Below are 15,196 nucleotides of genomic sequence, written 5' to 3'. Positions count from 1 at the left end.
GTCCCCGGTTCTCGATATTGTCTGTCTCTATCTTTGTAAAATGCATTAATCATCACCAGATATTATTTCTATCAGATATTTTGTAATATATTTGATAATTTTGTATAAATACCCCCCCAGACGAAGTATTAGGGGTTGGTTGGTTGGTTGTTTGTGAGAGTTCATAGTTTCATACTGTAATACTGAAGTTTTCTAGAATAAAAGGCTGTTGGAACCATTTTTGTCTGGCTTACTGAATGAGGAATTGATGTTGAGGACCATGTTACACAATTCTTGAATCATCTTATGGATCAATAAGTCCCTTCTAACTTGTGTTTTACAGTTTCTATGTTTATTATATCATCTATGTTTCATGATATCAATAATAAAGAAAAAGAATAATTCAAAATTTGCTTGACTGCACTCTGTCTTCAATCTTTGTTATTTTCTATGTTATCTTCAGAATTAGAATAAATAGTGAATTCTTAATTGCTCCTGTTTCCCCTGATTCTTTCATCTTGAATATTTGCTAAGGAATTCTTAATTTCTCCCTAGCTGTAATCATCCATTTTCCCTCTGTCAACATGATGAAGGATTCTTAATTTCCCTTCACCCAATGACTCCATTCCATCCGATTCCAACCTATAAATTGTTCCATATTTGAGTACCTTGCTCTGTGATACCTCCTCTGATAAGAAACTGAATCCAAGAAGCTATCCTCCTTTGACTCCATCATGCCCAATGGACTGAAACTTTTGAGTTTTACCTCACTGTTTTATTGAATCTCCATTCCTCCAACCAAACACAAAACAAAATCCTTGTACCTCATAGCTAGCCTAATATACCTCAAAGAAAAGCTAAATCATAAAGAGAGAGCCCTCTCTAGATGCATATTGGCTAGAATCTGTATGTAAAAGATTGGTCTGTGGTTACCTCATCCGTATTCCCTTTCTTACAACTTTAGGGAACAACCTGAGTGATAACATCATTGGTGACTCCACTGGGGACCTGAATAAATTGTTTGTTATTGTTGTTTATTTCATAAACTACAGATGGAGCCTGAAGTTGGCCAGGTAGCCTTTGAAACTGCTTTTGTTTTGCAATTGCAGGAGTAAATAAATACTGCTTCAGTCTATCTCCAATCTAGTTTATGTATTAAACAATTGTCCCAAATACTTGATCAGTTCCTCTTTTTCAAGAAGTCTTTAGGAAAATTCAAAAACTCTTACATTTAAAACTTCCTAGAAGATATTGTCAAAAGTTGTATTGTTAAAATATTCAAAGAAAAACCAAAAAACATACTCAGAAACTGGCTCCAAAGAAAAAGATACGTTACACCAGATCAAATCCCGATCCAAATGCACCACCTATCTTTGAAAATCTTAATCTGATTCCTAAGATCTTTAGAAGCCAGGAGAGTCAAGAAAATTCTGCTGATTCACACCTTGACAAACATCTATAGAACCCTATCCAATCTGAGCTTACTCATGGAAAATCACCAATCCTTTCTGTTATTTCTGCACCTTCTCCAAGTTCACCATCACCATCTCAAACCATCCTTTTCACTCCTCCATCCACAACCCACATTTCCACTGTTATCCCTGTTCTTCCAGTTGTCACACTTATATCTGCAAACACGGAATATCGATATGTTCCCCTGCAATTACTACAAATCCAGGGGCTATGCCTCAAGATTATCAAAGAAAAATCACCTATTTTGATGGTATTGGCACTTACACAGCTCAACAACATACCAAGAAAATGACAGACTATTTTTAAAACTATGAAATTGATGATGATGATGTGAGAATGAAAGTGTTTGTTCAAAGTTTAACTGGAGATGTAAGAACCTAGTTTAGAGCACTCCCTACAAACACTATTTCTGACCCACAAACTCTTTATCAGAATTTCCTGAAAAAATGGAAAAAGAAGAAGGATCCTCCCCATATCTTATCAGAATATGAAAACTTGAAGAGAGGCGTGCAAGAAATGGTTCAAGATTACTGCACCAGATTTAATAATGTATACAATACTATCCCTTAGAATCTCAGATCTTCTCCAAATTTAGCCTTGATCAAATTCCCTGATGCATTTGACTCTGATATGGCATATCAGCTTAGGGAAAGAGCTCGTCGAAGCTTAGAAGACATGCAGAGTATAGCTGTCAGCGTTGAGGCCAACTTGATTTCTAAACAAGCTTGAGCTAGAGCTGAAAGAAGAACACCTTTCAAAGAAGAACCTTCTGCATTTGAACAAAAATTAGATGCCATAATCAAAGGCATGGATAGACTTGGTGATAGAGTAGAAACAATTGAGAGGAAATCCCCTTGGGATGGTCAACTGAGCAATACTGGGAGAAATCCAAACTTCAGAAAAAACTAGAACCCTAATACTAGAAAGGCTGGTCCAGACCAAAACGTTAGGCCCCCGTTCCAGGAAAATTATGCTAAAGCTTCAACTTCCAGTGAACCAACAGAAGATACTCAAATTAACTTAATGGGTCTCAATAGTGAACAACAAACTTTCTTGACCCAAGAAGACCAAGAAGGTCATACTCTAAATCAATTCCAAATTCAAACAGGTGAATCATTTGATTTTAGGGAGGGATATGATACAACCATCTATGAGGTTCACAAGAAATATAATCTGAGGAGCAGAAGGATAGATGTTCCTGAAACTAATAAACAGAAGGATATTAAACAATCTAGCAAAGCTAAAATCAAGAATCTTCCTTTACAAACCCCTAGGACAAATCCTAACCCAAACAATCTAACAGTTGAAGACATATCAGACAATCATCCACCTAACAGACAACCTTCCACTTCTACTCCTCCCAAAGGAGAGGTGGAAGAACCTTCAGAAATTGACATAGAAACAACTTCAACCCATAACAACAATCCAGTAAAAGAAAAAGACATAGAAAATACAGCAGAAAAAGAAAATCTCACTGCCCGAAATGCAAAAATTCAAATATAAAAACCTTTCAACCTTGAGACCGAAATAGGCAAATTAAAGATATCAATTCCATTGTCATAATTATCCAAACATGATGTCTACAGAGATCAAATTACCAGATCACTTTAGATTTCGGAAAACAAAGATTCAGTAAATGTCTTGGATGACCAACCAGAATTCATTTTTGGCCCTGAGGTAAACGGTAAATCAGCAGATGGAGGGATTCCTCCTTTCTATGTAAGTCTGAACGTTCATGATAAGATACTTCATGATGCAATGTTTGATTCTGGTTCTTCCCATAACTTAATGCCTAAATTTGTAATGGAGAAGTTGCACCTAGATATTACTAGGCCATACAAAGACTTGTTCTCTTTTGATTCAAGCCAGGTCAGATGTCTAAGACTGATCAAAGATTTATGTGTATCATTAGTTCAATACCCTGCCAAGACAATTTTGATGGATGTAGTGGTAGTTGATATTCCACCAAAATATGGCATGTTGCTGTCTAGACCTTGGGGTGCAAATCTCCAAGGATCTTTACAATTGGACATGTCCTATGCTACCATTTTAGCATTTGGCCAACCAAAGAGACTATATAGAGAGACATTAATGAAATATGTTGTAAACAATCAGGAGAAACCCCATAATTTTCCCATCTATTCCATACACTCTGACATGGATTCTTTCATCCTCTACAATGCTGAAAATGCTCCTTCAACTGATGTTAAAACTTTAGCATTAGAAAAAGAAAAACTCATAAATGAAAAATCTAGTGTTCAAACTCAAGAAATTTCTGAAATAATGGATATAACAGACACTCAAGAGAAACCAGATGAATCTGAAAATCCATATTTCCCTAGTAAGCAAATTTGCAAGCCTCCTGATACTAACCGTGAACATGAGATCCTATGGTATTTATAATTTGATGGATCAGTCAACAAACTAGGAGCAGGAGCAGGAATTTGGGTACACAATCTAGAAAATGACCATGCCGAAGGGCATGCTTACAGACTGAATTTTAAATGTACCAATAATATGGTTGAATATGAAGCCCTCTTGCTAGGACTTAAATTGATCAAAAGTTTAGGGGTAGTTAGGGTATCAGTGTTGGGAGATTCTGATCTAGTCATTCAACAGATAAAAGGAAACTTCCTCACAAATGATCCAAGATTAAGGTCTTAGAGAGGGGTGGCAATTGAGATCCTCAATACATTTATGGAGACACAACTTTCCAAAATTCCAAGGAAACATAATTTCCATGCTCACAGTGTAGCAACATTTGCCAGCACTTGTAAATGGCCATTTGAACCCAATCATCAGTTTACAGTGGAGATTAGGCACAGGCAAATCGTACCAGACAATCTAAAGAATTAGCAAGTGTTTGACAATGATATTCAAATCAACAATTTCTTGACCTTAAAGGAAGAATTTTCCAGCACTAATACAGACACAGACAATATTAGTGAGATTGATCAGAAAGATAAAATTGAAACTGACATTACAACAGAAATTGCAACTCAAATACTTCACCCAACAACATTTACCAATGAAAAGTTGCAAGGGCTTGAAGAAATAAACATTGATGAGATTATTGGAGTAGAATCTGAAATTATTGATTTAAAAGACAACTATTTGCCCACGGGATTAACTCCTTTGGAAGATTTCTTTGATTCTAATGATATCCAAAAGAAACCTAAAATGCAGCCTCTAAACACAGACATTGAAGACTGTAACATAGGAACTGAAGAAAATCCCAAGATGATAAAACTATCCAAAACTCTGCCCCCTGACCAAAAGCTTAAATATGTTGAATTGTTCAAAGAATTCCAGGATGTTTTTGCATGGAGCTATGAAGATCTCAAATCTTATGATACCTCTGTAATTCAACATACAATACCTCTCAAAGAAAATCAGAAACATTTCAAGCAAAAACTTAGAAGGGTCAACCCTGTACTACTCCCTTTAATTGAAAAAGAAGTCAAAAGAATGTATGAAGCTGGGATAATTGCACCTATCAGATTTTCAGAGTGGGTGTCCAATTTAGTGCCCACTAGGAAGAAAACAGGAGAAATCATAGTGTGTGTAGATTTAAGGAATGTAATTAGGGTTTCTTTGAAAGACCACTACCCCTTACCTAAGATGGACCACATTTTACAAATGGTAGTAGGTGCCTCTAGAATTTCACTGTTGGATGGGTTTTCAAGCTTCAACCAGATTCTAGTTCATCCTGATGATCAGGAAAATACTGCTTTTACAACCCCATGGGGAACTTTCAAATGTGTGAAAATGCCATTTGGACTCAAGAATGCAGGGGCAACCTTCCAACAAGCAATGGACATAGCTTTTGCAAAAGATATTCAAGATTTTCTAGTCATATATTTAGATGATCTTACTGTGTTTTCCAAATTAGATCAGCAGCTTTTGGATCATCTAAGACAAGTGTTTTTAATATGCAGAAAGTATGGTATATCACTAAATACAAAGAAGTCATTGTTTGGTCTAGAGGAGGGCAAACTATTAGGTCATATAATCTCCAAAGATGGCATCAAAATTGATCCCGATAGAATACAAGCCATTCTACAAATACCTCACCTCAGAAATATCAAAGAACTTCAAGTTTTCCTAGGGAAAATTAACTTTTTAAGAAGATTCATACCCAATTTGGCTTAGCTAATTAGATTGCTAAATAATATGCTAAAAAAGGATTCCAAGGTTAAATGGACAGTAGAAGCTAAACAAGAATTTGAAGAAATCAAAATGGCTTTGACCAAAACACCAGTTCTTACAAGCCCAAAATTTGACAGAGACTTCATAATATTTTCATTTGCATCTGAACATACTATTGCCATTGTTTTACTACAAAAAGATGATCAAGGATGTGAAAATCCCATAGCCTTCTTTAGTAAAGCTCTCAGAGATGCACCGCTAAAATACCCAATCATGGAAAAATAGGCTTATGCACTTGTGAAAACCATCAAATATTTCAGAGTCTACATATTATACTCCCATATAATAGCTTATGTGCCAAATGTTGTTGTCAAAGATATCCTGACCCAAGAGGGGATTGAAGGCAAGAGAGGTAAATGGATTGCTACTATATTAGAGTATGATATTGAAATAAAACCTACAAAGCTAATAAAAGGACAGGGATTGGCTAAACTCATGACTGAAACCAATTGTCAAGCCCTGGATATTAATGAACTAGATAATGAACAGGAGATGGTGACTCCACAAATCAGTCAGGCCTTCTTAGAATCATCACCTTGGTATGTTGATATATGTTATATATTATTAAACCTGCAGGCTCCTCCAGGGTTATCCAGAACAAAGAAAAGGTTCTTAAAAATGAAAGCTTTCAAATTTTGTATTTTAGATGGTGCTCTTTTTTGGAAAAATCATGAAGGTGTTCTATTAAATTGTCTAATAAAAGATGAAGCTGATAAGGTACTCAAAGAATTTCATGCAGGGGACTGTGGTGGACACTTGTACTGGAAATCAACTGCTGACAAAATCCTAAGGGCTGGATTTTACTGGCCAACCTTGTTTGCTGATGTCAAAAAGTTTGTCACTGCTTGCCATAAATGTCAAATTTTTGAAGGCAAGAGGAAACTTTTACCTCTACCCCTTAGACCAATTTCCACTGAAAGACCATTTCAACAATGGGGTTTAGACTTTATTGGGGAAATCCATCCTCCCTCTTCTGGCCAACATAAATGGATCCTGACTGCCACAGATTATTTCACCAAGTGGATAGAAGCCATCCCTTGTAGACAAGCCAATGATTCAGTGATCATACAATTCTTAGAAACCAACATCTTGTCCAGATTTGGTTGTCCTGAAAAGATTATAACTGATAATGTTGCTGCTTTCAAATCCAAGAGAATGATTAGTTTTTGTCACAAGTACCACATTACCTTAGGCTATTCCATAGCCTATTACCCTCAAGGTAATGGTCTAGCTGAATCATCCAATAAAATCTTGATCAATATCATTAAGAAAGTATTGGAGGAAAACAAGAAAAATTGGTATAAGAAACTTACTAATGCACTATAGGCAGACAAATTAACTACCAAGAGATCCGTTGGAACTAGTCCCTATGAGCTAGTCTATGGTATGGAGGTTGTATTTCCTTCATCCTTAGGAATTCGTGTGATGAAATTACTGCAAGAAGTTCAGGTGGAACCCAATGACATTGAAAGAAGGATAAATCAGACTATACATTTGCAGCAAACTAGAGGAGAGGTATATCAAAGGTCTCAAGTGCTACAAGAAAAACTCAAGAAGATATTTGATAAAAGGACCAAGGTAGAATATTTTTACATAGGAAACAAAGTGTTAAAGTGGGACTCCAGAAGAGAAGATAAAGGAAAACATGGGAAGTTTGACTTCTTATGGAAGGGACCTTTTATTATCCAGGCTTCACAAGGCAACACTACCTACTTTTTGAAAAGTCTGGATGGTACAGAAGCAGAAGATGGACCAGTTAATGGTTGGATGCTGAAACACTATTTTGATCCAGTCTGTTGATATATCCTGACTCTAAGTTGTACATAGGGAAGTTCAGTTTATACAGCTTTCTACAGCAATAAAATAGGAAGGAATGTGCAGAAAATTTTGAGGGGCAGTCACAGAACTTTACTACTTTTTGTTTTTCCTCATTTTTAGTTTATCAGAAGTTGTAGAAGAGGACTTGGGGGCTGAAAACATAAGAACAAACATTTAGAGAAACTATCCAAAACAGAGGTGCAATTGTTTGAATCAGCTCAACAGAGATGTGCATATTTTACATGGTCCTCTGTACAGTTTTGTTTACTTACAGCAAAGGAAGATTTCAGAATGCAACAAATGTTGTTTAGAAGGCCATCTGACCTGCTGTTCTTGACTTTTCATGATGAAAAGCCATCCCCAAGTGGAGCCAGTTTTATGCTCCTATACCAATAGGTGTCATATTTCATGACTGACTGAATTAAGCTCTGCAATATGTTAATACAATTTCTTGCTCCAAAGGTTTTCCATATTTTGAAAAATCAAAAAATTAAAAAATGAAAAGAGGGTGTACCCTAAAAGAAAAATCAAAGGGTAAAAAGAATGAAATGGTCAAAAGAAAAATGAATGAAATGAACCCCAAATAAAGGACCAGGAAAGTGTGCAAGTTCAAAATGCCACTACTATTCTATCTTTGCAAAAAAACTGATTGTGTGCACTTTGTTAACTCTTGCCACAGTTGATGAATGGCGAAATAGCTTAACCTTGGCTAGTTCATGTTTGAATTTCCTGTTTTAGAAGTAGAGAATAAAATCTGTCCAAACTACTAAAACTTGGCAAATAAATAGTTAGGTAGAGAAGCAAATGAGCTTAACTGTTAAACCTGAGCCCTTGGATGTTATAAGGGTAGATCTAGATAGGATTGCAGTGAAAAGAAAAGAAAAGAATGAGGGTTTGTCAGTTCAAATGCACCCAAAGAAAGAGAAGAAAAAATGTTAGGCAAACTAGGCTGGGTAGGTAGTTTTGGTGTTGCAGAAAGAAACTTGTGATAGGTTTTGTCTCTCAGAATGATTAAAATCTTACTTCTATCACAGGTACCATGACAGGAGCATGACTAACTCCCCTCTATCTTTCCCAAATCATTTACCAATATTCCCCCATAGATATTGAGATCTACTTAATATCCCTCTCGAATTACTCCATCTCATTTAATAAAAGGCCTAAATAAAACCACATTTTCTTAGGCACAAAGCCACATTTCTTGTGTAAAACCCTTTTCATTCCCTTGGCCTAAGTTTCTTAACATTAGACTTAGCACTTGCTTTCAATCATATTCACATTAACTACTAACCCTTATTATATAAATCGTACATTATTCCCAATCCCACATTATAGGCAAATACATTAAAAATCCCCTAAAAATACTAATATATCCCGCCCCGGTCGAAACACGACCATAGTCTTAACATAAATAAGGGGATTAATAGATCCATTCGGGATTTATCAATAGCCCTCCATGTCATCCAAAGGGTTAATTAACATTCAGTTAATTAATAACCTAATGGAAACCCTGTGAACTAATCATATTGCGCCAAAAAAACATTTAAACCTTGTTTAAAAAACATGGGCCCCCGCACCGTAACCCTCTGTCACTTCCGCTGAGCATCAACCATCAGATCTCAGCCCTCGCATACGACGGCTGAGATCTATATTGCGACCCCCTCCGCTGCCGAAGTTTACCTCCTGGGGAGTCAGCGGTATTGCACCCATACACAGGACGCGTGGCACGCTCCCGCGTTGCTCTCGGCCCCCCCGTCTGAAACCGCTTGATGCGATAAGTGGTGCGGGGTGAAACCACTTACCGCCCTCCCACTGACCCACTACCACATCACCCTTCTGTGCCCTCCACTACACGACAAGAAGTCCCATCACGCTGACTCATGCTGACGTCATCCATACAATAAATGCCAAAAATCCCCGCCAAAGCCAACTTTTGTTAAAACCACGATAAAATGTCATTTTCATTCATTTTTTCTGAGAACTGTTTCCATGAACATTATGTTCGTTGATTGCTTGAGCACCTAGTCCGCCAACCGGCCAAGAAATTACAGTGTCATGCTCCGCAACTCGTCGGTCAACCTGCGAAACACATTGTTTTTCACCTAAACACAGGTATTTACCCCGATTTAACTCCCGAAACTATAATTTCGTTCTTCCTCTATGAATTTTACCCAAGAAAGCCAAATTTAAGCAAAATCAGTTTGTAGCTCTCATACAGACACACCCAGAACTGCTCTTTTTCCCATTTTTTCACAGAAGCCCGACCTCCAATTTGAAAACACAAGAACCAAAGATGGAAGCTCCTGTGGCCCTGAATGTTGCCCCCCTCAATGCACCCCATAAAGACCTAGATTGGTTACCCTTGGCTGACAGATATTTTCAAATAAAAGAGTTGTCTGGTGATATGAACCATCTTCAGGCATTTTGCCGAATTAGGAATAGTCATCTGAGCAACTCTGATATCTATGGAATATGGGAATCTAATCTTCCCAGGTACTACCTTCCCTCAGTCAATGTGTTCCCAGATATTATTCACCAATGTTGTGCCAACTATGACCCTGCCAGTAAAGCAGTTATGACCCCATCCCAAACTATTCTCTTTTACATAACTGCTAAATCTATCAATGAGATGTTACACTTCCATCCCACTCAGCCCCTTGCTCCTCTTTCCATGGGATTTTTGCTTGAGCAAGGCTCTCAATTTCCCAATTCAGAAATAACCCGGATAGCTCAATTATTCATGAAACCAAATTTCCAGCCCCAAGGCCCACCTCCTTATGTGCATTCCTAGTTCACTGAAACAGGCAGGCCTATTCTTGACATGATATCCTTTATCTTGGAATTCAAAACCAGTGAATTTTTTTATGAGACCATCTTAGTTATGTTGTCAATGTTTACTCTAGGGCAACCCCCTACTGTCAAATATGATTATGCCTCTTTCATTTCCAATAAAATCAATGAGCAATTTATAAATCTGGACAGAGAAGGAGTCTTCAAGTACACCTCATTCATATACCACCTTCTGCTATATTATTAGCCAGACAGATTTTCATTTCCCATCAGGAAATTGGATTCCAAAGGAGAGCGTAGGTCTGTGATCTTTTGGACCTCAGTCTTCCATAGTGTTTGTGAATCCCCTTATACCTACTGTGAATTCATTGACCTATTTGTACATCCAACCTCCACTGTATTGATAGGAGCTCCTCCTCCTAGGCTCTCTGGTGAAATAAAGAAGATTTTACAGCTTTCCAGACAATACAAGATAGGTGACTGGTACCTCTACCAGAATCACACTGAAATTAGAATATATGGATGTGTATTATGCCCATTCAAGCTGCCCAAATACATGCCCATGAGACTATTTGCACTGGAGTATTTCAGGCAGCTTATTAATGCAGATTTAACCCACTTTTGCAATGTAAAGAAAAAGGCTTAGCTGAGAATTAAAAACTAGTTAGGCCCTTTTATCATCCATAAGAGGGCAGCATGGGAAGATGCTGATAAGATATTAGGGGAAGAGCTTAAATTGAAGAAAATTTTCTAGTGGGTACCATATGACCCAAATAGCTTTATAAGTGACAGAAAAGTAAGAAACAGGCTATCGGCTTATATACATCATAGGATCCTTGAAATTGAACAATTTGCTAACCAAGATGAGTGTATAGAGGGTACATTAATAGAAGAAATTACTGAACAAGAAAAGATGGAAAAAGATATGAAAGATCTTGAAAAGACCCTTGACCTGGACTCTTTTGGATAAGTATCTTTCAAGCTGCCTCAGCAAACCGGAGTGGGTACATCCTCTGCTGGAACTTCACAACAGCCTACACAAGAAACCAGCACACCAATTACAGGGTCTTCTAAGGGCAAAGAAGTGGTAGATACAGAGCATCCTATAATGGCAAACCAGCCAACAATGCCCAAAGAACAAGAGCAAATAAAAATTCCTCCTGCCCAATCTAAAGCACGAGAGATCCCAGCATTGCAAACTCCTTTAAATGAGGAAAGAGGCAAGAAAAGAGACAGGGAAGACACCACACCTATCGGTGGACCTGCAGAACAACTAGGGTAAAAAAGGCAAAGACTCAATCCTCTGTCAGAAGAGGAAATCTTTGAAGAAACAATTGAAAGTTTAAAGGGGGATGAGATAGCCAGCCGGCAAACTTCCCCAGTGGTGGATACATCAAGTAGCTCACATAGGAAGGAGCTAGAAAGGCAGCATAGTGTTGAAGTATCATCCACCAGGTCATAAAGCAAACAACCCTCTGACATCAAAAGAACGTTCACAGAGATAAATGCTAGAAATGACCCATTGAGGCTGCAGATTTACAACCAGTATATTAATATGGCCCCCACCAACCAGCAAAGGTTAATGTCTGCCTATGACATTAAGGAGGGAAAAATGATTCTGAGTTATTTCAAGCCCAAGGTGCACCAACCACAATCAGCAGCTAATTACATCAGGACGAATTTGGAGGTCTTAGCTAAGGATATTCATCCAATGGACCAGATTGAGCTCCATAAACGGACTAGAGAGATGGTATACTCCACACTAGCTGATAAAGCTATGTTAGCTCATAAATTGCAAAATTCCTTGAATAATACTTCTGCTTAACTAGATTTGGAGAAAGCCTCTTCTCTTGCTAAGGACAACAGGATAAAATCTTTGAAGGAGATCATCATTGAACCAGGACATGATCCCAAGGATGCTAAAGGCATAAAGGCACTAATGAGGAAGAAGGAGCAAGACATTGCAGCCCTCAGAAAATAGCTTAAAATGCCTCCTTCCATGCACCCACAAACTGCAGAAGTTGTGCAGCAAAAATTAGGAGAGGACATGATGGACCTACTCATGAGGCTGAATGAGAGATTGAGTGAGACAGAGCAGGCATTGGAGAAATCTCTACAAGAAAAGCAGAGAGAGTCGACATCCCAGCCACCTAAAGTACTCCCAACAGTCACTACTGCCCCCTCCACACTTATAACAGCATTGGTTCCCACTGTCCTAGCATCAACAGCATAGATCATCACAGGTACCTCAGCAATAGCAACAGCAACAGCACTAGGCAGCAGTACTACTATGAGTACAAAACAACTAATAAAATCCATGGAAGAATTAAAGCTGCAAGTATCAGAATTGAAACTGGTCAAAGAGCAATTGGCAAAGATGGAAAAGAATTATGATAAATCCAAAATGAATGTGGCAGAGTAAACAAGGGAGGTCAAAGCATTGGAAAACAAAGTAAGGGCATTAGAAAAGGATCTCTCTCTGGATAAAACTCTAGCAAAAATCAGAGGAATTTTGTGGACCAACATCAATCAATCCCTTAGTGATGTGTGGAGGTCTATCCAAGTCATTTATGAGCAGATTGACTTGATAAGAGTATCCCAAGCAGAGATTCAAAAGGCAAGAGCTTTATTGGGACAAATGCCTGAACAAGCTAACTGACTAATACATTTTTTGAACACCAAGACCAGTGAAGAACTGGAAGCACTAGAAATCAGAGACAGAACAGGCACCATTCTAGACATCAAGAGAGTTCTAACCATGAGAACTCTAATGCAAAATTTGGAAAGAAGATGCCAGGACATGCAGGTAGAGATTAATTCTTTCACAGAAAAGTTTACAGTCTTGCATAAAAAAGGTTTTCCAAGTCCTTTGGGAAGTAATGATCATCTGATGAAACACAAAGACTATGTACTTAAATTGAATACATATGTTGTTGATCAAGTTAATACATCATCAAGTACTTCAGCAGAGAAAGCACTTCCATCCGGCCAAACCCTCTATGACAGCCTAGAAAATTTATTCTACATTTAGCACGATGTGAAGCATCTATTCACTATCCCACCTAATTTTTTCAGATACACGGAGACTGACGAAACTTTTAGGAAGCTACAGAGACATAAATTACCAGGACTGGAGTGGTGGCAAAGTATGTTAGAAATTCTATGAACTTATCTTTGGTACCTTTGTGAATTGAAAATTTTGGACCATCTACTATAATGATGATAACAGGAATGAAAGAAAGTCATGCGGGTCAAAGCGCATCACATCAGAGCTAAAGAATATCCAGGCAAAACAGAGCAGCCAACACAGAATATCAGAGGAAGACTACTGCAAACCAACTCGCAACACCTACCTTTGGTACATCTCATAAAGATGAAACAACCAGCAAAACTTCAATTTATTGGACCAATTTATTGTCCCCGGTTCTCGAGACTGTTTGTCTCTATCTTTGTAAAAAGCATTAATCATCACCATATATTATTTCTATCAAATATTTTGTAAGATATTTGATAATTTTGTATAAATACCCCCCCAGATGAAGTATTAGGGGTTGGTTGGTTGGTTGTTGGTGAGAGTTCATAGTTTCGAACTCTAATACTGAAGTTTTCTGGAATAAAAGGCTGTTGGAACCATTTTTGTCTGGCTTACTGAATGAGGAATTGATGCTGAGGACCATGTTACAGAATTCTTGAATCATCTTATGGATCAATAAGTCCCTTCTAACTTGTGTTTTACAGTTTCTATGTTTATTATGTCATCTATGTTTCATGATCTCAATAATAAAGAAAAAGAATAATTCAAAATTTGCTTGACTGCACTCTGTCTTCAATCTTTGTTATTTTCTATGTTTTCTTCAGAATTAGAATAAACAGTGAATTCTTAATTGCTCCTGTTTCCCCTGATTCTTTCATCTTGAATATTTTCTAAGGAATTCTTAATTTCTCCCTAGCTGTAATCATACATTTTCCCTCTGTCAACATAATGAAGGATTCTTAATTGCCCTTCACCCAATGACTCCATTCCATCTGATTCCAGCCTATAAATTGTTCCATATTTGAGTACCTTGCTTTGTGATACCTCCTCTGATAAGAAACCGAATCCAGGAAGCTATCCTCCTTTGACTCCATCATGCCCAATGGACTAAAACGTTTAAGTTTTACCTCACTGTTCTATTGAATCTCCATTCCTCCAACCAAACACAAAAAAGAAATCCTTGTACCTCATAGCTAGCCTAATATACCTCAAAGCAAAGCTAAATCATAAAGAGAGAACTCTCTCTAGATGCATATTGGCTAGAATCTGTATGTAAAAGATTGGTTTGTAGTTACCTCGGCCGTATTCCCTTTCTTACAACTTTGGGGAACAACCTGAGTGATAACAAACCCCATTGAGTTCTCTCTATCTTGGTTATTTTATTGGTTCTTGCAAAATCAATACATTGAGGGGCAACATTTTATCACTTGGAAGGAGGATGTCTAGAGTTTGTTACTCATAAATTGTCCTCATTTTATGTGGTAAGTGCATACTCTCTTGTTTTTCATAGTTTTATTCTCATTGACAAGGCTTGTGATATGATTTTCGATTCCATTATCGATTTTATTGGTGAAGGAAATTCCCTTTGGGGAAACTCATCTTATAGGGCCTTTGTTTTCATAGATTGTCTTGTTTAAACAAGGGATTAATTGGTCTCTTTGTACCTATACAACCCTTACAACAACCCCAAAATTTACCCCTTTTCAAAATTTTGAATACCCCCCATACTAAACTTCATGTCATCATTTTCCTATGGTATCTCAGGCTTTCCCTCTCTCTTTACCAGTCTAAGGTTTCCTTGGAACTTAGAAAAATTCACCCTAAAATCCAATAAACCTAAGTTTTCCACCATGTTGCTAGTTGCATTTGAAGATTCTATATTGAGTGCTAAAA

The sequence above is a fragment of the Pinus tabuliformis genome, chromosome 7 (genome assembly GCF_031772625.1).
Source record: "Pinus tabuliformis cultivar Carrire ecotype Pingquan chromosome 7, CPIR1, whole genome shotgun sequence".
Lineage (NCBI taxonomy): Eukaryota > Viridiplantae > Streptophyta > Pinopsida > Pinales > Pinaceae > Pinus > Pinus tabuliformis.
Note: the sequence above shows the minus strand (reverse complement) of the source record.